Source organism: Ambystoma mexicanum, chromosome 6q, assembly GCF_040938575.1.
Source record: "Ambystoma mexicanum isolate Mex_15411 chromosome 6q, UKY_AmexF1_1, whole genome shotgun sequence".
Taxonomy (NCBI): Eukaryota; Metazoa; Chordata; class Amphibia; order Caudata; family Ambystomatidae; genus Ambystoma; species Ambystoma mexicanum.
In genome coordinates, this window is record NC_090937.1 from 1,672,149,737 (window position 1) to 1,672,173,897 (window position 24,161).

Here is a 24,161-nt window from a genome sequence, read left to right on the forward strand (position 1 = left end):
TCGTGCTTGAGTGGGGGCCTCGTGGCACACTCTGCTAAGTAGGAGACAGTGCAGTCCACCAGTGGCCTTATATGCATGTGGCTTTCTGCTCTCAGCCCCTGCAATGCTTTTGCTATTTGTTATGAAACCGTTTGGCTCTGCAACAAACAGTGAAATAATGGGAGACAGAAGGGCTCAGAAGTGAGCTCTGCTGCCTCCGGTTATTCAGCTGACAACATAGACATGCTGCATGACAAGAGTCATTGTGTTCATGTTGCTCAGAGTGACCACCCTGACTGATGGGAGAGGAGTTCTCTCCTGCCAGTCAGTGTGTTCACGGTGCTCAGAGTGACCACCCTGACAGATGGGAGAGGAGTTCTCTCCTGCCAGTCAGTGTGTTCACGTTGCTCAGCGTGAACATGCTGACTGATGGGAGAGGAGTTCTCTATTGCCAGTCATTGTGTTCACGTTGCTCAGAGTGACCACCCTGACTGATGGGAGAGGAGTTCTCTCCTGCCAGTCAGTGTGTTCACGGTGCTCAGAGTGACCACCCTTACTGATGGGAGAGGAGTTCTCTCCTGCCAGTCAGTGTGTTCACGGTGCTCAGAGTGACCACCCTGACAGATGGGAGAGGAGTTCTCTCCTGCCAGTCAGTGTGTTCACGTTGCTCAGCGTGAACATGCTGACTGATGGGAGAGGAGTTCTCTATTGCCAGTCATTGTGTTCACGTTGCTCAGAGTGACCACCCTGACTGATGGGAGAGGAGTTCTCTCCTGCCAGTCAGTGTGTTCACGGTGCTCAGAGTGACCACCCTGAGAGATGGGAGAGGAGTTCTCTCCTGCCAGTCATTGTGTTCAAGGTGCTCAGAGTGACCACCCTTACTGATGGGAGAGGAGTTCTCTCCTGCCAGTCATTGTGTTCACGTTGCTCAGCGTGAGCACGCTGACTGATGGGAGAGGAGTTCTCTCCTGCCAGTCAGTGTGTTCACGGTGCTCAGAGTGACCACCCTTACTGATGGGAGAGGAGTTCTCTCCTGTCAGTCATTGTGTTCACGTTGCTCAGCGTGAACATGCTGACTGATGGGAGAGGAGTTCTCTATTGCCAGTCATTGTGTTCACGTTGCTCAGAGTGACCACCCTGACTGATGGGAGAGGAGTTCTCTCCTGCCAGTCAGTGTGTTCACGGTGCTCAGAGTGACCACCCTGACTGATGGGAGAGGAGTTCTCTCCTGCCAGTCAGTGTGTTCACGGTGCTCAGAGTGACCACCCTTACTGATGGGAGAGGAGTTCTCTCCTGTCAGTCATTGTGTTCACGTTGCTCAGCGTGAGCACGCTGACTGATGGGAGAGGAATTCTCTATTGCCAGTCATTGTGTTCACGTTGCTCAGCGTGAACATGCTGACTGATGGGAGAGGAGTTCTCTCCTGCCAGTCAGTGTGTTCACGTTGCTCAGCGTGAACATGCTGACTGATGGGAGAGGAGTTCTCTATTGCCAGTCAGTGTGTTCACGGTGCTCAGAGTGACCACCCTGACTGATGGGAGAGGAGTTCTCTCCTGCCAGTCAGTGTGTTCACGGTGCTCAGAGTGACCACCCTTACTGATGGGAGAGGAGTTCTCTCCTGTCAGTCATTGTGTTCACGTTGCTCAGCGTGAGCACGCTGACTGATGGGAGAGGAGTTCTCTCCTGCCAGTCAGTGTGTTCACGGTGCTCAGAGTGACCACCCTTACTGATGGGAGAGGAGTTCTCTCCTGCCAGTCATTGTGTTCACGTTGCTCAGAGTGACCACCCTGACTGATGGGAGAGGAGTTCTCTCCTGTCAGTCATTGTGTTCACGTTGCTCAGCGTGAGCACGCTGACTGATGGGAGAGGAGTTCTCTCCTGCCAGTCAGTGTGTTCACGGTGCTCAGAGTGACCACCCTTACTGATGGGAGAGGAGTTCTCTCCTGCCAGTCATTGTGTTCACGTTGCTCAGAGTGACCACCCTGACTGATGGGAGAGGAGTTCTCTCCTGCCAGTCAGTGTGTTCACGGTGCTCAGAGTGACCACCCTTACTGATGGGAGAGGAGTTCTCTCCTGCCAGTCAGTGTGTTCACGTTGCTCAGCGTGAGCACGCTGACTGATGGGAGAGGAGTTCTCTATTGCCAGTCATTGTGTTCACGGTGCTCAGAGTGACCACCCTTACTGATGGGAGAGGAGTTCTCTCCTGTCAGTCAGTGTGTTCACGTTGCTCAGAGTGACCACCCTGACTGATGGGAGAGGAGTTCTCTCCTGTCAGTCATTGTGTTCACGTTGCTCAGCGTGAGCACGCTGACTGATGGGAGAGGAGTTCTCTCCTGCCAGTCAGTGTGTTCACGGTGCTCAGAGTGACCACCCTTACTGATGGGAGAGGAGTTCTCTCCTGCCAGTCATTGTGTTCACGTTGCTCAGAGTGACCACCCTGACTGATGGGAGAGGAGTTCTCTCCTGCCAGTCAGTGTGTTCACGGTGCTCAGAGTGACCACCCTTACTGATGGGAGAGGAGTTCTCTCCTGCCAGTCAGTGTGTTCACGTTGCTCAGCGTGAGCACGCTGACTGATGGGAGAGGAGTTCTCTATTGCCAGTCATTGTGTTCATGGTGCTCAGAGTGACCACCCTGACTGATGGGAGAGGAGTTCTCTCCTGCCAGTCAGTGTGTTCACGTTGCTCAGCGTGAACATGCTGACTGATGGGAGAGGAGTTCTCTCCTGTCAGTCAGTGTGTTCACGTTGCTCAGCGTGAACACGCTGACTGATGGGAGAGGAATTCATCCTTTAAGGCAGTGTGTCTACGTGTTGGAGTCAAGGGAGGGCCATCCGGTCCCCGTGGCTGCACAGGTGATTTTGAAGGGTGCATGAAGGTAAGGTAAGTGTGTTTTATTTTAAATTAAAGGTATATAGATGTGTACCTAAATTAAATTAGTATGTATAGTATGTACATGTACATGTGTATGAATGCATGCGTGCATGTTGGTGTTTATGTTTGTGTCAGTGCTGTGTTTGGTTTTATGTATGCATGCTTGTAAAGAGTTGTGTAACTGGTGGATGAATGCATGGGTGAAAGTGCTGTATGTGAGTGTGTGTGTGTTCGGCACCACCCCTAAACGTAGCCTCCCTGGGGGCCACTTCATTAAGGGGTGGGTTCATGGCATCAGAGGTGCATATAGGCTAACATTTCAAGGGGGAGGGGAGACTAACACTTGAAATGTTGTGAGAGGCACTAACTTCAGAGGCTGTGAGGGAGGGGAAAACTCACTTGTGTGGGGGCATCTAACATCTTTCCACATTCAAATGAGACTATTCTGGTGACGTTTCAATGTTACAAGCAGCTAACTCTCGCCTTCATTTTTGAAAAATCACACTTAAGGACTGCAGTGAGAATGAGATGTCTCATGTCACCACTTCCCTTCTAATCACTCACCTGGCATGCAAGTGCTAACGCCACATCACAATTTCAATTACCTAAAAATATATGCATATGAATGCAGGTGCTAACAGAGAAAGGGTTTGTTAGTAATTGCAGGGCCTTTGCACATTATTGATGTAAGCACTACTCAGGTGCCTTGGTCAGTTTTTCCAATCAGTAAGGCATGGGGTGCCCCTAAACATCAAAAAGAAATAGGCCCCCACCAGCCCCGACACATCCTCAGCCAGCCCTGCTCCCATTTCCCTCCCAATTCCCTGAGACCATCTAGGAAGCTGAATAGCTATTTGAACTTCCCTTTGGCCACTAGTCTTACCTTTCACCCCAATTCAGAGGCTGTTTACTTTCATAATGTTGTGCTAATCTCTGGAGGGTGGGCCATCTAAAAGCTGAAAACAGAAGTTAAGACTTTGGTTTTATCAAAGTGAGTCTGTTGATATTGCATGGATAGGTTTTTGTGCTCTGCATGTTCAATGAAGACGCCGCTCCTTAACGGGTGCTACAGGCTGGCGACACATCGAAAGAGGCTTTCCGCCTCAAAGTGGCCAGGGGCTGGCACCGCCCATGCAGCCAGGTCGAGTCAACAAAGCCCAACATTTCAGGAGGGGGCTAGAGCCTGATCTGGTCGATGGTGTTGCGCCACTGCATGGCATTCTTTTTGTTTGGGTAATAAGGTGTGCCAGTAATAAGACAAAACGATTCAGTGGTGGAAATAGACTTTTTTTTCTGGGGCATCACTCCTACCGCAGTGAAAGAGGCCGGGTCCACCGACAGGATATCTCCGCCAAAGAATAATATGAGGAGCAAATCTGTTGTTGTCAAATACATCCAAGTCTTTATAGTGAGCCAAAAAGAGATTGGCCAAAGAAGACAAATATTTATCCCCCATGGCCACTCCTTTTGTTTGCAGGTAGAAAGTATCTTTGAGCAGAAAGATGGTATTCTCTAGTGTAAATTTCAAAAAGGTTTTGATCATTTCAAAGTGCAAGAGATAGGATGCCGAGTGATGTCGGTAGATATAGTCTATAGTTTTGTTTGCTAGATCATGGTCGATACATGTATAAGGGTCTTCCACATCTAGTGTGGCTAGAATATACCCTTCCAATCTAAATGTTGCAATATCTGCAACACTTCTGTGCTATCCCTGATATAGGATGGCAATTTCAAAACAAATCGCTTAGTTGCATTATGAACGTACTTGGAAAGACCCTCTGTTACCCATCAGATACCACTCATAATAAGTCATACTTCTGGTAAGATATCGAATGGCTTATGAATTTTGGGCTGAAAGTATATCGTCTATGTCGTGGGCTATGAAATAATTAGAAACCTTTTTTCTTCATCAGTGAAAAGACCTAACCTGTAGCATTTGAGTACCATTGTTTGTAATGCCTCGACTACCGACCTGGTAGGTTTGGTGGAAATGATCGTGTAGCATCCCGGTGTAGCTAGATGTAACATACCCATGTCTATGTAATCTTGCCTGTTAAGTATGACCACATTGCCACCCTTGTCGCCTCTTTGATCACTGTATTGGTGTCAGATGCCAGTGCTTGCTGTTCACTCCAGTTAAGATTGTGTCTAGACCTCCTGCAATCCTTTGCCTTGTGTCTAGATATTTATGGATGTCATACGTTACAGTCTTGTGAGGTTTCTCATCATCATGATGATGAAAGGCTTCACGCTATCAGCCGAAGACTGTGGTGTAAATTTGGATTTGCGCCATAATTCCTGTAATTGCAAATTGCTTTGAAAAACTTCTAAGACTGCGCAAATCACTGTTGAGGCTCACCTTGGATGAAACACATGTCTGGGGTTGCTGTTGGCACTCTCGTTCAAAGGAAGATTGCCATAGCATTCTGGGCTGGACTTCTCAAGTCAGCAGGGCAAAGACTGATATGCAAATGGATATTCCTCCTTTGTGTAAGTTACAGTGAACTAAAATATGTGGCAACAGACTTTGAGTGGGTACATTCCCACAGAACAGGTTATCATGCTGCGTTCTTTCCTGCAGAAGGGCGCCCAGACCTCTTTTTGAATGTAAAAGGAACTTGGGGTTGGTCACCCTAAGTTATCTAGGGTTATCCAGGCGTGGACACCTTACTCACTGTGATTAGAGAAGCACAGCTCAACCTCACTGATGAGGCCCGACTAGGCTGAAACACGTGTCTGGGTTTGCTGCTGGTACTCTTGGTCAAAGGAGGATTGTCATAGCATTTTGGTGCTGAACTGCTCAAGTGGGCGGGACAAAGACTGATATGCAAATGGCCAGAACACGTTATCATGCCTATGTTCATTCTCGCAGAGGGGCACACTGACCTCTTTTTAGAGTGTAAATTGATTCTAGATCTATCTCTGTATTATTGTCAAGAGAAATAAGGAGATGGGTACTCTCTATATCAGTGATGGCAAAGTCACTCAGTATTTGTGGCGTGTCCTGTGGTACAAATATTTTCACCTGATTAGCAAAAAAACGTTTAAAGTTTGAGCTTTCTGACAAACTTAAAGATGTCTATTTGAATGTTGCTAGTTTGTACCGGTACTGGGGGCAAAAGATAAGCCCTTATTCAGTATAACCTTTTCAGTTGCCAAAAGCTTCATGTTAGACAGGTTGATAACCAAATTAGAATGGTTCATACCATCAGTTTCTTACTGGTGCTCGATCTGGTTAGTCTGCCAGTTGGCCCCTGTTCTCCGTCTGAGCTTTTTCCTCCCTGCCCTCCTTACCCTATTGTGTGATGTTGTGTTGAGATATTTTCTACAAGTGGATCTTGAAATCTGACTTTTCTGTATCTCCTTATCTGCGTTGCGGTCTGATATTATCGGCTGTGGGATCTGGGATAGGCATCCAAATACCCAAGTGACTTTCGCCTTCGGATTCGGTGTCACAGCTGCCGGGTGAGGAACTGTTTTTCAGTGAATCATCGAATGTAGACTGAAATGTATAAACTCTGTCCTCGTGATAATCACAGTCATCTCTAAATAATTTCCTGGATTTACGTACCTTTATATCGTCTTGGAAAACCTTCAGGATTTTGTAGATTTTACTGTAGTTATTTTGTTCGGTTCTTTCTGCATTGCTCGTGTCTGTGACCTCCTGTTTGACTTACACAATTTCCCATTGTACTCTTGCATGTTCTTGCATGTTCTTGCAAAGTGGGCAGGTGTTTGAAATGAAATCTCATTATAAATCATCACGCTTTTGAATTTTGTACTTTATCAATATATTTAAAGGGGTCTCTGACCATGAAAAGATGTGTTAGATATTTAGTAAAAGAAACCTTGTTAAATAGATAGTCTTTAATCAATCCAATTTTTCAGCTTTACCCTTAATGTCCTTGGTGTCCAGACCAAAATCAACGGGATACTGAGCCACAAATCCAATGTCTAACTGAAATCTTTTAATATCTAGCAGCTAACAGCACATCACCTTAAAGTGGCCATCAAGGCTGAGCATTTGGTCGAACTCAAAATACATTCACTCTTGGTTCTTGCTCTGCTCCAACATCTCAAGATGATACAGTTTAGGGTGTTTTTTTCACAGGCTGAGCATAATGGTAATACCCAATTCATTGCATGTGGTCTCAATAGGTATAGTCGGAGAAAGCCCCAGTGTACCTCGCCATACGTTACCCTCAATAATATTTACCCAATTAATCTCCGTACCAAGCAAAATCTCAAGGCCATATAAGGCACTCGGGACAGTACTAGCATTGAATATTTTAACTAAGCCCTCCATTAAATAACCTCCACTATAGGATATGAAGGATCCAATGGCATTGCACGTTTTTGTTTCTTTGATCTTGATATCATTAGCCAGCAAGCTTAAGTTCAAAGGAGTCATACATTGGAATTCCCAGATACATATAGTTCTTAACAATTTCAATATTTGTACCTTCTAGTTTCCATACAAAGTTCCTATATTTGTTCTTTCTGCCATTAATAATCATGATCTTAGTGTTTTTCTGGTTCAACAATAAATCCTTGGTTTTAGAGAACTCATGGAGTGCAGGCAGGCTATGATGCAGCCGATATGAGTACGGTCAAGAATTACTGTATCATCAGCGTGGGAAAGCCATCCTATTGCCTGTCAGACAATCTTCAGAGGGTAGTTCTGGCAATTGCACAAAGCATCATCTAGGTCTGCTAAATATATATTAAAAGGTAAAATGGCCAATGTGCACCGCTGTTACCCTTTGCAATATCAAAGTTGTTTCTAACTTGAGACGATGTATGTGAATTTCTCCTGATTTAATTACCTGTTTAAACAATTTTTCAATAATTATAGCCCAACCATGAGGATTCCGTTTGAACATATATTTGTAATTTGGTTCGGGCCAGTTGCCCTCGACGATCTTAACTTTACAATTACTTCCTCAATATCTTCATTGGGGATAATGAATCCCTCCACATTGTAGCTGTAACGGATTTAAAGACACGGCACCTTCCAGACAAGGACTTTTTCCACTGGCCAGGGATGTGTCACACAGTAAAAATGCTTTCCATTTTATTTATTTCAGATTCTGCTTTGAGAAGTCACCCAGCCCGTCTCACAACCCCCAGGACTAACACCCTGTGTCTCAATGGACCATGAACCAGGCCGGTGTGAAATAATGAAATATTTATTTATTTTTTAAATTCAAATGAAAATCAAACAGATTCAATATAGGGCAGCAATCACCAGTGTGGTGATAATTACAGAGCAAAATGATTTGATACACTTAATTTAACTATCTGACATCAGATACATCAATGCAAATGGAAGCAAGATCACTCTTTTGTCATAGTTTTAGATGGCACAACTGTTGTGCATTCCCCCTGCAGCAATCCCACAACCCCCTTTTAAACAGTTTTTGTGTGGTTGGAGAGGAGTAGATATAAGAGGGAGAAATCGGATTTTAAATTTGATCTACCACCCCAGAATGGGAGGCAAAAACGAAATTAAAACCCTTGAAAAATGAGCAAAATGGCACTGAGAATTCACTGGATAGTTAGAGGTCAGTTTCGATGTGTGGTAGAATGGATAAGACAGGAATTGGTGTGGTTGGGCTAAAGAGGCAAGAAAGTTTACAAGCTACAAGGCAAGGTACTAAACAACATGAATACCGGTGAGAAAATCGACTTTGGGAAGGAAAGCAGTGCAGCAAAAATCACACCTAGCAGAATTGCTATTTTTTATTTTTCATGGGTTTAAAACAAGCAAAGAAACTAGGAAATAAGCTAAACAGTCAAAATCAGAAATTGTTTTTTCTGATAAGGTACAAAGGCACATAACAGGTATGAGACTGAAGGGAAAGGATGATGTCTTATGGGTGATAGTATGGGAGTCTTTATACGAAAGGAAAATCGGATTTTAGAATGGAAACAATTTCATGGGCAAACACGGTTTTGTTAGCACAATGATTTGTTCTACTGCAACTGTATTTTAGTGGCTAAATTATTAAAGAAAGAAACTGCACACAAGGAGGTTAATGTGCAATGTTAACCTATTCACGCTGCGTTCATCCTTATTGGAAATTAATTAAACTATTAAAACTATCAGGACTTACACAAAGGACTGAAATGATTTGAAAAGAATTGCGCTAACACAGAGAGACTAACACAGATTCTTCTTAGGATAGGATACACAGAGGATTCTGACAGTTTAGGAAGTTACTAGGGTACTTTTAGGATTGCTATAGAGTTGGACAGAATGCAAGGTAGCAGAGCGGGGTATGCAGTTTTTGTTACTAGGGTGGGTGATACTTACAAAATGCACTTGAGTTGGGTAGTTTGGACAGCTAACCAGGTATCTGGACAGCAGTACAAGGATCTGGTCACCTGGGCAGCAGCTGGACTCTCCTTTAAGGGAACAGCGGGGAAACAGGGGTCTGGTCACTGTGGACAGCGGGATGCATCAGCTGGGCAAAGACAGATCTGGTCACTGGATTCCCCCAAAGGGATCAGCAGGATTTCCTCCTTTCTCCCTGGATTTTTGGGATTTTTGTAGGGTTTGGTTCTGGATAGATGGTTCTGCCTGGATCTGGTTTCTGGAGTTTTGAAGAGTGAATTTTGAATGTTGGATACTTGTATTTTTGAAGGTCTGGATTTTGAATATCCTGAATGTCCCTATGCCTCCCTCTTATATAAGCAGGATGACATCAGAGAATGTTTTACTATGTGGGTGGAAGTAACCTCGACATGCCTCTTGGATGGGATAGCTCAGGCTATGGATGTCGCCACCTCCCTGCAGGTGGGATTGGTTCCAGCGAAGTGACATCAGTTTTAGTGTGTGTGTTTTATGATGTGATTTGTTTCAGCAGTTACTTTTGCCAAAATCAGTCATGAAACAAAACCCTTATATTTACAATCGTTATCCTCATGAAAATCATATAGGCAGATCCCATATTTTGCAAGGAATACGCCATTTCAAACACCAAACTGTGCGATGCTGCTTTGCCCTTCGGGCACCATTTCGCAGTTTTTCACAGGAAACATTTTATCTAAAATTCTACAAATGGCTACACATAAGCCTACTAATGTCTGGAATATTCTCTTCAGAATTTACATCTGTGTCATGTACGCTTTCCCCAGAAATGCCTCTTTAATGCCAGGAAGACCCACATAGTCTCATCTTGCTTATACAGAAATTACATTAAAAACTGTCATCATTTCACATTACTGCTTATTCAGAAATAAATGTCTTAATTTTTTTATTTATTTGTATATGTTCAAAAGAACTTTAGGAAAGTAAAATGACTGACTTTGTATCCGAAGTGACTAGACAGGGTGGGACCCAGGTCATGATAACATTTTCATTGTATGTTCTAGGACTTTTACAGTCGCTAGAAGCCAGGTTGATCGATCCCCGCATATCAATCTGTTCCACCACCATTTTTGTTCATCCCACCCATGTTCTTCAACTGTTAGGTGTTTAAGATGAGCTGATTTTCTGATTTTTAGGACATGCCAACAGCAAATGTTGGATGGATTCGATTTCAGACTCACACAAGCGGCACGAGCTTGATTCAGAAAGGCCTCTAATGCTGCGAATTTCATTTGTGTCCAGTAAATTCATCCTAATCCTTAACAACGAGTTTTGTGCCACCCTATTAGCAAATTTTTGTTGGTATTTCATTGGCTCGTTGAGCTTATAGTATGATTGAGGCAAGTGCTGCAGTAATTTGTTTTTAGTTGCAGACTCTTGTGTTTGGATCCAGTCTAGTTCTTTCAATTTCTTATATACTCTGGTTGGATTTGCAATGAGGTCATCTTCCGAACAGGCGACTGACTGGAGTGAGGTTCTGTTTTCAGCTTTCCAAAACAATAGCATTTTCACCTTTCCTGTTTGTAACTCCTTGTTTAGCAGGCCATAGATTTCATCACTTTCATCCACAATGCATTTTCGGAATAGCCGAAGGGTGTTGATGTTTACTGTCACCTTTAGCGACTAAAGACCAAGTTCTCGCCGGATTGCTGCAATGGACGTGGATTTTGGAAGGGAGAGAACCATCTTCCAAAACTGACCTTCTAGTATTGGCCAGATTTTGTTTGGGATCAAAGGCATGGCTTCTGCACCATAGGTGATCGGAGGAACTACTTTTTTCTTGTAAAATTCTGTCATTGGGATGCTTGAGAATTTTCCAAATTTCATATTGATCGCCTTTCCTTGTGATGCCAGCTTCTTTATTTTATTTTGGAAGTTTGCCTGCATAGAGGTTTCGTGTTTCGAACTGTCCATCAGAACACCCAAATATTTGTATTCAGTGACCAACTCCATCTCGTTTTCCTCAAGACGCCATTTGTATTTGTCTGTTCTTTTTTTCTGACCCGCTTCCAGGATCATGATTTTCGTTTTATCTTTATTTATTTTTAAGTTGTTTTCCGAAGTGTAGTGGAGTAGGTTTTAGTGTCTCTGGAGGCCAATCTGGGTCTGATCAAATAAAATAAGATCATCTGCATACAGTAGATGACTTATTTTGGCATTGGCCACCGATGGCGGGAAAGTGCGAGACAGATCTTCTTAGTCTCCATAATTATTGAAATAAATGTCTTAATGTAAAAAGTCTTATAATTCAAATGGGCTGGATTTGTTCCCAAATGTAGGCAGTATTTTCAACCCCCCAGCCAAATGTCTTCTCTTGGTCAGCTGGCCCACGGGTTGCCATTGCTCCCCCTTTTGAGTCCACCAGTTTGAATGCAAGGGAACTCACACTTCTGAGGCAAACACATGGGTTTGGATCTTCCTTTGTCCTTGGGAGCATCTCTGTCAGGCAGTCTAAGGCAACCTGTTATTATCACACTTTTCAGATCATAGAACAGGACCCCTAACCTGGCAGTATCAGATCACGAGGAGCTGCGACATTGGCCTTTAAATCAAACTGGTCTAACAGGAATGCCTTAGCCTGAGCCAGATTTTTGAAGGTTTTTTTGTGTGGAAAAATAAAATACCACAAGAGTAAAATAGACCTATGTTTTTGAAGTCCCTCTTCCCAAAATGTACAGTTGTGTTTCTGTTCATTTTACAGTATTATTTCCCATTTAGCTTTCACAATGTTATTTCACTGCTTTTCAAAGCAAGTTAACACAGGCTCATTTTTTTCCAGGTTTATTTTTACAAAAATACGGTTTTCCTCGCATTTACTTTCTGAAGGCTTTCATTAGCTCTGGTCAATTTCAATACACAGAAATATGCTTGGAAAATGATTCTTTGAAAATGACACCAGGCAAAGGAGAGAGACAGAGCTTCTTTTGAAGTGCTTTGCGTGTGTTAATTTGTTTCCAAAGTGACTGCTAGCCGTGTGGACTGAAATGAAGTTTCCTGCTTTTCACAGACTTTATTTGACAACACAATGCTGTTCGTGGAGGGTTGGCCCTCATTTGATGGTGTTCAACCTGAAATAGATGTACATGGCTGTGTTTTACCAGAACAAAACTGTGCTATGTTTAAAGATAAAAGTAGCACCAGTGCAAGGTCATTTTAAACACAGGACGTTTTCTTGTGCAGTTTTAAGTCTTTGAGATGACAGCACAGCAGTGCTGAGCCATTCTGCCTTTGAATTCTTCTCTTTAGGTTCACATGAAGAAAATAAAATGCAGCCATTGTCGGTGGTCTCTGTTCCATCTCGCCCCATATGTGCTCAGCAGACACAGCACAGCCATTAGTTTTGTAACTGCTAAAATGCAGTTTTGCGATGCAGGGGATTTCGGTTGGGCTGGTAAATGTACCCCACAGAATCCTCCCCCCTGCTTTCCCGTGACTTCTTGTTGAGTGAGAGTAGGGAAAAGTGGGGTTCATCTGGTGGAGTTCTTCTTTCATCAGTGAGCGGTACGCAAAGATCCTCCTTCTGTCTTTCGTTGGAGGGTGTGGAGCGACACCCCCTTTCCTTCCTTCCCTTTCTAGGATCCCGGGGAGGTCCTCATCGGTCTAGGAGGGAATGGAGTTAATAATCTAATAGGAAATAGATAAAAACAGGTTTTAGAATCTTTCACTGATTTTCTTCCTGGAAGGTTCACAGCAGTGGAACAAGGCATACATTTACAATTATCAGGAGTATTTGAACAATATCAGCAAACAAATTACTTAACAAGGCAAAGACATGATTAAACTTTTCCACCATGGTTTCATTATATATTTTTGCAATACAGTGAAGAAAAGTAATACCTGTTATATAGATATACCTATGGACCTACCTATTTCCTCCTGTTTTTTTCTTTTTGCCTACAATTTCAAAGGCACGTCACCAGAATGGGAGAAGTATTCTCTGCTTAGTCTGGTTCCTTTGAAAATTGTACAAGTAGACTCTGTATCCTACTTGGTATTCTTTTTTGGCTGTTTTTAAGTTATAGTGAGTTTTCATCCCCTCTGCCGATTTCTCCAGATTCTGCTGAGCATACGCAAAAGCATGCAGAAGGTGTTTTCTTAGATTCTCAACATATTCTTGTGTTGTGGAGGTGTTATCAGTGTCTGCTCTTGCATTCTATAGAGCAGATGCTGAGGTAGCACCATCCTTCGTCCAGTCATTAGCTCAAATGGCGACATTTTGGTTGCAGAAGATGGTGTCGATCTGATGACCATAAGGTCAAGCGGTAATTGGATGTCCCAACTTGGCCAGAATCTGCCACAAACTTTTTGAAAATGCTCACAATGGTTTTATTGTACCTCTCAACTCCCCACTAGAGGGGCGGTATGCAATATGAAGTTTCCTTTTTACCCCAAGTATCTCCCACATCTTTGTCATCACTTTGCTGGTGAAGTGACTTCCTCGGTCTGACTCAATCCTTTGGGGAAGGCCAAAGCGCGAGAAGATGTGGTTAATCATCAGGGCAGCTGCTGTTTCTGCCTTGCAATTTGGGGCAAGGAGACATTCCACCTATTTGTTGAACAGGCATGTTACGGTTAACATGTACTTGTTCCCTCTAGAGAAGCGAATCACAGGCCCGATGAAATCTACTTGTAAATCTGACCAAGGCAGTGTCATCCCACTCTTCTGGAGGGGAGCTCGGTGGGGGGTGAACTTGGATGAAATTGTGCACACACAAGCCACCCCTTCAAATATTGGTCGAGACCTGCCCCATGTGTGGCCAGTATGCAATCTCCCGCAAGATTTCTAGAGTAGTATGAAACCCCTGATGACCGGCTGTGGCTGCGTCATGAGTGTGACTTAGAATCAGGCTTTGGAATGAGGTAGGTACCACCTACTGGTCACATCCAGAGATGGATCTCCTTACCAACAAAGCACCTTGGGTTCTTAACATTTTGGGACACTTCATCAACACCTTGAGGTCCTCTTTCCCTATGTAATCAGTTTCCGTCAGAGGAAAGTTCTCAGGGTCCTCAATGTGGTGGTAACATTTCCCAATAATCCGATCTCATTTTTGTGCCGTGATTAAATCAGCATCTGGGGTCTCCTTACTCCAGTGGGCAGTTGAGAGTTCATTGTGAGCATTTGTCTGGGACATGGTGACAGCAGTGACCTGGATTTCCCCCAACAGGGACTCGATCTCAAGGAGATCCCCCTGGATCCCCCTGGATGGCTCTGGTTTTGGCCACCTGATCAGCCAGGTCGTTCCCAGTTTTGTCTGGCCCCTCTATTCTGGAATGACCCTTAATCTTCTTCCAATAGATGGTCATCCCACTAGAGGTGACCAGATTATCAATATTTTGTATGAGCATGCCATGTTTAAATGGTTTGTTATTTGCACGCAGCATGCCTCTGATTCTCCAAATGAATAGGTGCTCTGCGAACCCGTTCCAGACATAATCTAAATCAGTGATTACGACCGGTTTGTGGAACCGGTGTTGCACGGCAGTGAGGATGGTCATCAACTCTGCCACCTGACTACTTCGGGGACTGATTTTGTACCCAGCGGAGGGCTCCGGGGCATCATTCACCCAGGCATTCCCAACGCCGGCCACCAGTTCCTTTTCCCTGTTGTTTTTAAAATGGTACGAGCAACCATCCACATAAACTGTGGGCAGCCCCTCGCACTTGTCTTCTTCATAGACTTTGTGCAGGTAATTCAGGTACACCTCTAATGTTGTCTTGGGTTTTGAAACTTTCGTCCTTGAGACAGTTTTCTCTGGCACAGTCATGCAAGTCAGCCAGACCTTGTGCATGGACACTCTTCTTGTTTTGGCCATATCTGGCCTTCACAATAAAGCCTTGCATGGACAGAATCCAGGAGGTAATTCTGCAATTACTCACATTTCCTGTCTGGATTCTGTCACTTTGGAGGTATTGCAAAGGCTGGTGTGGAGTATCCACTATGAAGCGCTCCCCCTGGATGAACGGATGGTAATTTTTCAATGCCCACATTGTTGCTAGGAGTGTCTTCTCACAATCGTTGAATTTTTCCTCCAGAGAGGATAAAGTCTTACTTGCATAGGAGATGACTTTATTGACCTGGTCATGCTTTTGGTATAATACTGCTGTCAAGCATGTATTTGAGAACCCCGTCTCCAAGAAGTTTTTGACCGTTTTTGACAGAGTAAGCTAAACAAGGCACTTGTGAGAGACTTCCTTTGAGTTGTTTTACTGCCTCGGCTTGTTCTGCATGCACCACACTCCCAATTGACCCCCCCCTTGAACAGGATCTTCCTCCTGTAATTAGTCAGTCCAAGAAGGCTTCTTCTTAGCTCATGCAGAAATGTGGGGTCTTTCAGTTTCAGTAGTGCTTCCACTTTCCTTGCCTGGCAACAGAGATCCTGAGGGGTTATTTCATGTCCCAAGAAGTTGACACGGGTCCTACACCACTGTACCTTCTGGAAGGACAGTTTTGCTCCGGCAATCCTCAACTGGGTTAGAACATAGTGGTGTTCCTCCACATTTGAGGTTTTAATCAGAAAACCACCCACATAGGCCAAATTACCCCTACCACCCAAGTTGTGCATGCACATTGATTACTTTGGTCTGTCTAAACAGCTAACCAGCTTTAACCGCAATTGCGAAACCTTCAGAGTACTTTTTGGGCATTGTCCCTTCAGCTTAAATTTCAGGCTCTATCCCTATTAAGCCTCAGATGAAGAGCCGTGGAAGGCTCAAAACACGTGTTAGGTTGTTGCTTGTACTAAACCTTGGACTTTAAAGGCTGTTCTTTCATACAAATCACTTGGACTCCCGATTTTTATTTTTGCTATACTTGGCGCAGTGAAACTGGGACTTGTTTGTGTTGCAAGTTGGGCCTGGCCTTGTGTTGGAAGATGTTGAATTCATTGCTGGAGTTTATGTATCCGAAGGGAGTCCGGGTCCATGTGTACTGCTGCCCCCCGAAGGTAAAGGTCAGTTTCTACTGGTCTTCCCTACTGACGGGCACGGTCCAGTATCCATTGGTCAGGTCAGTGGCGGTGTACACCTTTGACCCCTGGATCTAGGCCAGCCCCTTGTCAATGTAGGGACATGTGGACCCGTTTGTTCAGCACCCTAAGGTCTGCGCAAAGTCTCCATTGGCCATTTGGTTTTAAAATCCCCAGCACCAGATTATTAAAAGTACTGTGGACTAGACGAATTACCCCATGGGACTCTAGTCATCCCAGGGTCTGTGGGAATTGAGGTAGTGTGTATCTCGGTGCGACCACAGTCATACGAGTCCAGAGCAAAGATATCTTGAAAATCTAAGAAGAACACCTTTTTCAACTTTTGCTTTTGTTCCTCAGTCTCACAAGCATCAGCGAGGTTGACCCACTCTTCAACCATTTGTCTGAAGCCTGGAAAGACTTTGAGGTTCGCGATCTCAGCGGCCTCCTGTGGCTGTGTGGTTAGGTCTCTGGTGAGGGTGTTGATATGGACAGGGTTTCAGGTAGGAGAGGCAGTCACTGTGGACCTGGAAGATCACATCATCCTTCCTGATGTCACAGGTCATCTCTTCCCCCCTTAAGGGCAGGAAGAGTACACCAGGAAATTCCCCCCTTGCCGGGTGAAGATCCTCATTATTGTCATAGCGGTCATTGGGGATTGGTCCTATAAGTTCACTTCCTAATTCCACGGAAAAATGCTGGTCATCAACCGCCATTCCAAAAATGGTGCCTGCGCCCAGAGTGATACTCCTAAGGTCGCTGTTATCCACCACTATTGGAAGGGTGCTGTGTTCTACATTAACTAACAGTGTTGGGTTTAACCACAACCCCTGCTTTTGAAGATGGGCATTAAGATGTACATATGCGTCTGGATTTGAAAGTTTCTGTCCTAGAACTTGTCGGGTCAATCCTGGGATGGTGATCTCCACTCCAATTTGAACTTCAACCGCATAAAGCAGCAATTGAGCTGACCGAAATGCCTTTTCAGAATTATCAAAGCCCATGGGATTGCTCCCTCAGTCGGGACGAGGCCTTGTAAATTATAAGGTCCAAATTTATTGCAATCCGATTGAGAATGTCACTGCCTAAATAGAATGCAGCACGGACATCTCGCATGACCCAGCAATTATGCTCTATGTTTTTATCACCTATGGAAATTTTGAGCATAGACCTGCTAGGCAGGAGATGTTTGGAATTGGGAGTTTCCAGGCCCACTTCCCATTTTCAATTAATTTAAAGGTGGGAATGGTTGGATCTTTTGGGAGTTTTCTGAATATGGCTTCACTGATGAAGCTCTTCCCATTGTTCAGGCACACTCTGGCAAGAACAGGCTCCCTCCCCTCATTTAACGGAATAGGAAGGAACAGCTGTTCTCTTATTTTCTGAATGTTAGCCAAGCTTTGAGCTAGTTTTTCATCACTTTTGACTAATGAATTTGGATTTTCAGATTGGGGATTGGTATACAATTTCAAAGTATTTCCTTCCAGTGTGGAATGCCACTTGAAACTGGAAGGAAGGTTGATTTTCAGGAATGGAGAGGAGTTCCCATCACTAGTCTGTTGTCCTACAGCAATGCCCAGCATTTGATTATTCTGGAAATTAAACTCAATTTGACCAGATTTTTGTTCAACCATGTGGCATTTGCCATTTAAACTGACATAGTTGATGCTTTGTTTTAATTTTATTGGCTGGTTAGTCTGAGTCCAGAGTACTTTGTTCACACAGTCTATCAGGGGAGACAACCTCCGAAGGAGGTCATTCCCTAATAGACATGGGGTTCCCTCTGGAGCCACGACTATGAGCAGGTGTCTCATTTTATGTCGCCCAATTTAAATTTCCAGATCTGCAGTCCCCTCAGCGGTAATTTCATCTGTGTCGAAGTTCTGGAGTTGTACAGGAAGAGGGGTGAGTGGGATCTGGTGTTTCTCCCTCCTTCCTGAATTTAGCTGCTCAAAGGCTCTTTTGGAGAGAAGAGTGGCTTGGGATCCAGTGTCCACCAGTGCTAGAAATGAACATTGCCCTTGCACTCGGACGTGGGCATATAATAATCTACCTTCTTTTTCCTCCAATAGCAAAGGTAATGGGCATTTTGGGCAAGCTGGGTGGTTAATTTCTTTATTTTGGACTCCAACATGGTGGGATTTTGGACAGTTTTCGGAGTCTGGGAATCTGAAAACAATATTTAGCATTAGTTTAGTTTAGTTTAGTTTATTATTTATATGGCGCGCAGGTGTGTACAAGGAGAGATCAAGGAACAAGGGGAGCAAGGTACATGCTCCTGCATAGTCATAGGAACGTAATATACAGTTATGTAGAGTGTGACATATCTGGTTGAGCAGGTTAGAGTAGTTAGCTATCATTGGCTCTCAGCCACCTAGTTAGGCTCTGTCTAAAATTGGCAAAAGGCAGAGGTTCTCTGATGTCATGGGGGAGGGAGTTCCATAACTGTGCACCCTTGACAGGGAAGCTGTGTCCTCCTATAGTGGAGAGTTTGAAGCGCGGAACTTGGAGGCAGTTTGCGTTGGCTGTTCTAGTTGGTCTGGAAGAGGTTCTTTTGCATAACCTGTCCATGAGCTTTATTATTGAGGCATTTGTGGGTGAGGGAGGCGATCTTGAGTTGAATTTTATCAACGGTGGAGAGCCATTTGTATTCTCTTCTTATAGAGGATATATGCTCATTTCTGTTAATATTGAGTGCTGCTCTCAAGGCATTGTTCTGGAGGACTTGAATTTTGTGGATAGTCTGTTTATTTGCCCCAATGTATAGTCCAATTTGGATAGTATCAGGGCTCTGGCAAGTGTAATGCAGCTGTCTGTGGAGAGGAATTGTTTGCTCGCTCTGATAAGTTTGCATGTATATGCTGTGGCAGAGGCTAGAGAGTTAACTCGTTTGGTAAAGTTCATGGTGGCGTCTAGGTAGAATCCTAGGGTTTTCACTTCATTAACTACTTTTATGTTGTTCCCATCGATAATGAAGTTGTCATAATCAGGGCCGAGTTTGGATATATAGGTAGGGGTGCCTAGGATGATAAGCTCGGTTTTATCATCGTTCAGGCATAAGCCATGTGTGGCCATCCATGCCTGAACGATGCTATAGATTCTGTTCACTAGGGTCAGGTCCTTGGTGTAAACTCCTGATAGCGGGAGGAGGATCTGGCTATCGTCTGCATAGTTGGTGTAGGCAATACCCAGATGATCCATTTCATCAAAGAGGGGCTTCGTGAAAACATTGTAGAGGGTGGGTGAAACACAAGATCCTTGTGGTACACCGCATGTTATGGGGATTGGATCAGCTGAGGCTGATGGAGCGAAGACTCTCATAGTCCGGTTACTCAGAAATGACTTGATCCAAGTTATAGCCTCTTTTGAGAAGTGGGCTGCAGAATCGAGGTGACTACATAGGACTGTGTGGTCCACTAAGTCGAATGCCACTGATAGGTCCAGAAGGAGGAGTAGGGCTGCTTGGCCATTATCTCTGCATTCGTCTATTTGGGCCTTAAGATCTATTAAAGCTGTCTCAGTCCCACGTTGCGGGCGGAATCCTGATTGATGGGTTCCAAGTAGGTGGTTAGACTCTCGGAAGTTTTGTATTTGCATGTAAGCCACTTTATCTAGGATTTTTAGAAGAAAGGGCACAGTCGTGATGGGCCTGAAATTAGTGGGAATGGCAGGGTTGAGGGTTTGTTTCTTTAATAGTGGCAGTACCCAAGACTCTTTTAGGTTGTTTGTGTCATGATGCCTACCTCCAAGGAGCCAGGTCCGACCCAGCAACCCCAGCGGCAGGCATCATTCCCCCCAGGAAAGTTCCAGCGGGCCCAAGCTGGGGCCCTTTGGACGCAGTCCTGGCGCCTTAGGCGCCAGGCTCATGTTGGACCTCTGTCCTGGCGCCTTAGGCGCCAGGCTCATAAAGCTAGACATGTGTTCAAGTATTTTAATGTGCACTTACCTGAGGCAGACCATGCTGCTACATCCAGGCCCTCTTGAGGCCTGAATGGGACTACTTTACCTGTGGGACTACTTTCCACCCGGGTGTGGTCGGGGAAGGATACATACCTGATCGGTGGAAGGATACATACCTGGAACTTCTCTCCAAAGCTATTTAAACCCCACCCGAACAGCCACACATGCTTTGCGTTGTTCTGCACCTAGCAGCTGAACGCTCACCGTGTCAGCTCCTGCTTCTGGACTTCAGCCACGCCTGTCAGCATCCTGGGACACCTGCAAAGGGTGATAAGAAGAGAATTGGAGAGGAAGAAGGCCTTACCTGCTAAACCTGCATCACGGAGACATCTCACCGACGATCCTGAAAAGGAAGACATCATTTTTAAAAGCATTTCGCTCCGATCGCTGCAGCACTGCATTTCACTCACCTTTCTTGGGCGCCTCCATCTTCAGCAGCGATCATCCGGATTCGCAGCCACTTCCCAGAGCCTAGAGAGAAAAAGACAAGAACACAAGGTGAGAGAAGGAAGGGAATAGGAAACGCTCAGTTTCCTTCTAAGACTTACCTGTTGGGTCATTCCCATTTCATTTCGGGTCTTGCTGCTTCCAGGCATTTTCCGGACCCCGGCCCCTATGGGGAAAAAAGACAAAGACATTAGATGAGCGAATGCAAAAACATTACCTGAGCGCTCATCTAGGACTTACCAGATCTTGACTGGAACTGCACCTTTCACTTCGGGTCGGCGCCATATCTCTGGCATTCTGAACCCCGGCCCCTATGGGGAAAAGACATCAACATTAGCGCTTTGTTGCAAGAAGTCTCCAAAGGAATCTTCTTTCATCACCTGAAAAAGACAATGAACATTATTACTTAAAGCTTGAACTTTTGAACTTGCAACAGAACTTTTACAGCGCCTTACCAGTATAATCAAGCTTACCTGAACTCCCATCCAACCTCAATCCAGTGAAGTAACTGGGTTCAACGTGCCCCTGCGTCAGAAGCAGGATGGAGAGCTCGTCCTTTCAGACCTTAAGGTGAGACTTCACGGGGGATCGTGGAAGGGTATAGAGGAGGGTTGGAAGGAAGTGGGAGGCTCGAGCATTATTCCGCCAGATTGTAATACTCCCTTTTCACGTACAGGAGGATATTCCTGCAAGCCAGATTAGCCAGAGTAGAGGGGCCCGTCCTATCCATCTTCAGAGCCCTGCGCTTCACCATTGAAGAGGCATCAGCACTCGAAACCAGGCCAGCGCCCCCGTGGGAATCAGGTGAGCGTGACAGAACGCGAAGCCTACCCACAATTTCCCACCCGGGCGATATGGAGACTTCCGAGACTGACCAGCTGGCCCAGCTTTTGGGGTAATTACGGGCAGAGGTGCACTCAGCCCGCCAGGAGACTATCGCTCTCAAAAGAGAACTGATCCTATCCAAGGAAAGAACAGATGACCTGGCCAAAAGGGTATCGCAGGGCCAGACAGGGCACACTCCTTTACCTAATTCCGAAGGTACTTCCACATCAATGGGTTTGGATAACCCGGTACAAATCAATCTACCTGGACACATGCCTTTGGCCCCGCCTGAACGTTTTGCGGGGGATCCCAAGAAATATGCCGTCTTTATGAACCAATGTCGTTTACACTTTCTATGCAGACCCGGGGCCTTCCCTAACGACCAGACCAAGGTAGCCTTTATACTATCTTACCTCAGTGGCAGTGCTGCTGATTGGTCTATTCCTTTGGTAAATCAGGATGATCCCATTCTCCAGGATTTTCAGAGCTTCCAGGCCAGCATGGAAAGATTGTTTGCTCGACACTCTCAAGGACAGGCCCTTGATAACAAACTGCTATCCTTACGACAAGGTAATCAGGATCTCCTGTCCTACATTGCCACCTTTAATAGACTGGTTGTGGAAACTGGATGGCCAGAAAATAAAAGGATCACATTGTTTCATCGAGGCCTGCGCAGAGAGCTTAAGGATGTTCTAGCTCAGATAGTAAATCCACCCCAGGTCTGCGCAGACTACATAGACTTTGTGGTTCAACTTGATCACAGACTTCAAAATAGAAAAGCAGATCGGTTCAAGTACGAAACTGGAGTACCGATCAAAACCCACGCTAACTCCAAGAGCGCCGATGTATCCGAACCTATGCAAATCGGCGGTGTTAAAGGACCATTAACGCAGAAGGAACGAGAGAGAAGGCGGCAAATGCAACTTTGTCTGTATTGCGGGGCTTCCGGTCACTTTCTTCGAAATTGTCCGGTTAAACCACCTAAGAAGGTGGTTGGAGCCACTGATAACGATTTATTGACACCTGATTCGGGAAACGACCTAGCCCGCCAAGCGTAGGGGTCTGCTTGCCGAGCTTGAAAACAAACTCTTTGACCTCGCATTTTGTCATGCCAATGGTGCTCGTGGACCCAAAACAGCCTCAGCAGTTGCATGCTATAAAAGCATACATCGACAGTGGAGCTATTGGAAATTACGTAGACCGTGAATTGGCTTCCAGGATTAAGCTCCCTCTCCGCCCGAAAGTAACCCAAGATGTCATTACTACAGTAGATGGAACCGAAATAGCCTCAGGGCCTGTAACGCATTCCACTGTTGAATTGACACTGGTGGGTCAGGATGGACATCGGGAAGCAATCGTGTTTGATGTGATCAAGGCCCCACAATTTCAAGTAATTCTTGGAATTCCTTGGTTAGACACACATAATCCAAGAATCGACTGGCGAGCAAAGAAGATAAGTTTTCCTGATTGTGAACCAACTTGTTATCCAAGAAATCCAGCTATGGGTTTAGCCTCAGCAACTTCCACCTCTGTACAGCTACCGTCAGAATACCAAGAATTCCAAGACGTTTTTCAGAAAGAACAGGCTAACACGTTACCTCCCCATCGATCTTATGATTGCCAAATCGATACCCAATGCTCAACTACCTTGTAGTAGGATTTATGCTCTTACGGAACCCGAGAACCTGCATTTGCGTCAGTATTTAGATCAGTACCTAGCCAATGGTTTTATTCGCCCGTCCAAGTCTCCTGTCTCTTCAGCTTTGTTCTTTGTGCCGAAAAAAGAGGGCGACCTTAGAACATGTATAGACTATCGCGCCCTAAACCAAATAACGATTAAGAATCGTTATCCTCTGCCCCTGATCCCTGAGCTTATCGACCAGGTGAAAGACGCTAGTGTGTACACCAAGTTAGATCTCCGAGGAGCTTATCACCTGGTGCGTATAAAAGAAGGCGACAAATGGAAGACTGCATTCCGCACCAAATTTGGGCTCTTCGAATATCAGGTGATGCCCTTCGGTTTGTGCAATGCACCTGCCGCCTTTCAGTACTTTATGAATGATGTTTTTCGGGAACTTATTGATGTTTGTGTCATTGTTTATATTGACGACATCCTGGTGTACTCTTCTTCAGAAGCCGATCACAGAAAACATGTTAGGGCAGTTCTTGAGAAATTGCGCCAGCACAAACTATTTGCCAAGCTCGAAAAATGCGTTTTTCATACCACAGAAGTTGAGTTTCTCGGATTCATCCTGACACCTCAAGGAGTCCGAATGGACTCGCGAAAGGTGGACGCCATCCTCAAATGGCCATCTCCTAGCTCGGTGAAGGGAGTTCAGAGCATGCTTGGCTTTGCCAATTTCTATCGAAGATTCATCCCGGAATTTTCCCCAAAAGTCCAACCCATCACAGCTCTCCTAAAGAAAAATAAACGCTTCGAATGGACTCTTGAGGCCGAACAAGCCTTTCAGGACCTGAAAACCAAATTCACCTCTGCACCTGTATTGAGGCACCCACACCCAGATCTCCCTTACATTGTGGAAACCGATGCATCCAGTTCGGCCATGGGAGCTGTCCTGTCGCAAAGAGACCCAGAAACTAACCAACTACACCCTGTGGCCTTTTGGTCCAGAAACTTCTCTCCTCCTGAAATCAACTACGCAATTACCGACAAAGAGTTACTGGCTATTAAATCTGCTTTCAAGGCTTGGCGTCACTACCTTCTCGGGGCAAGACA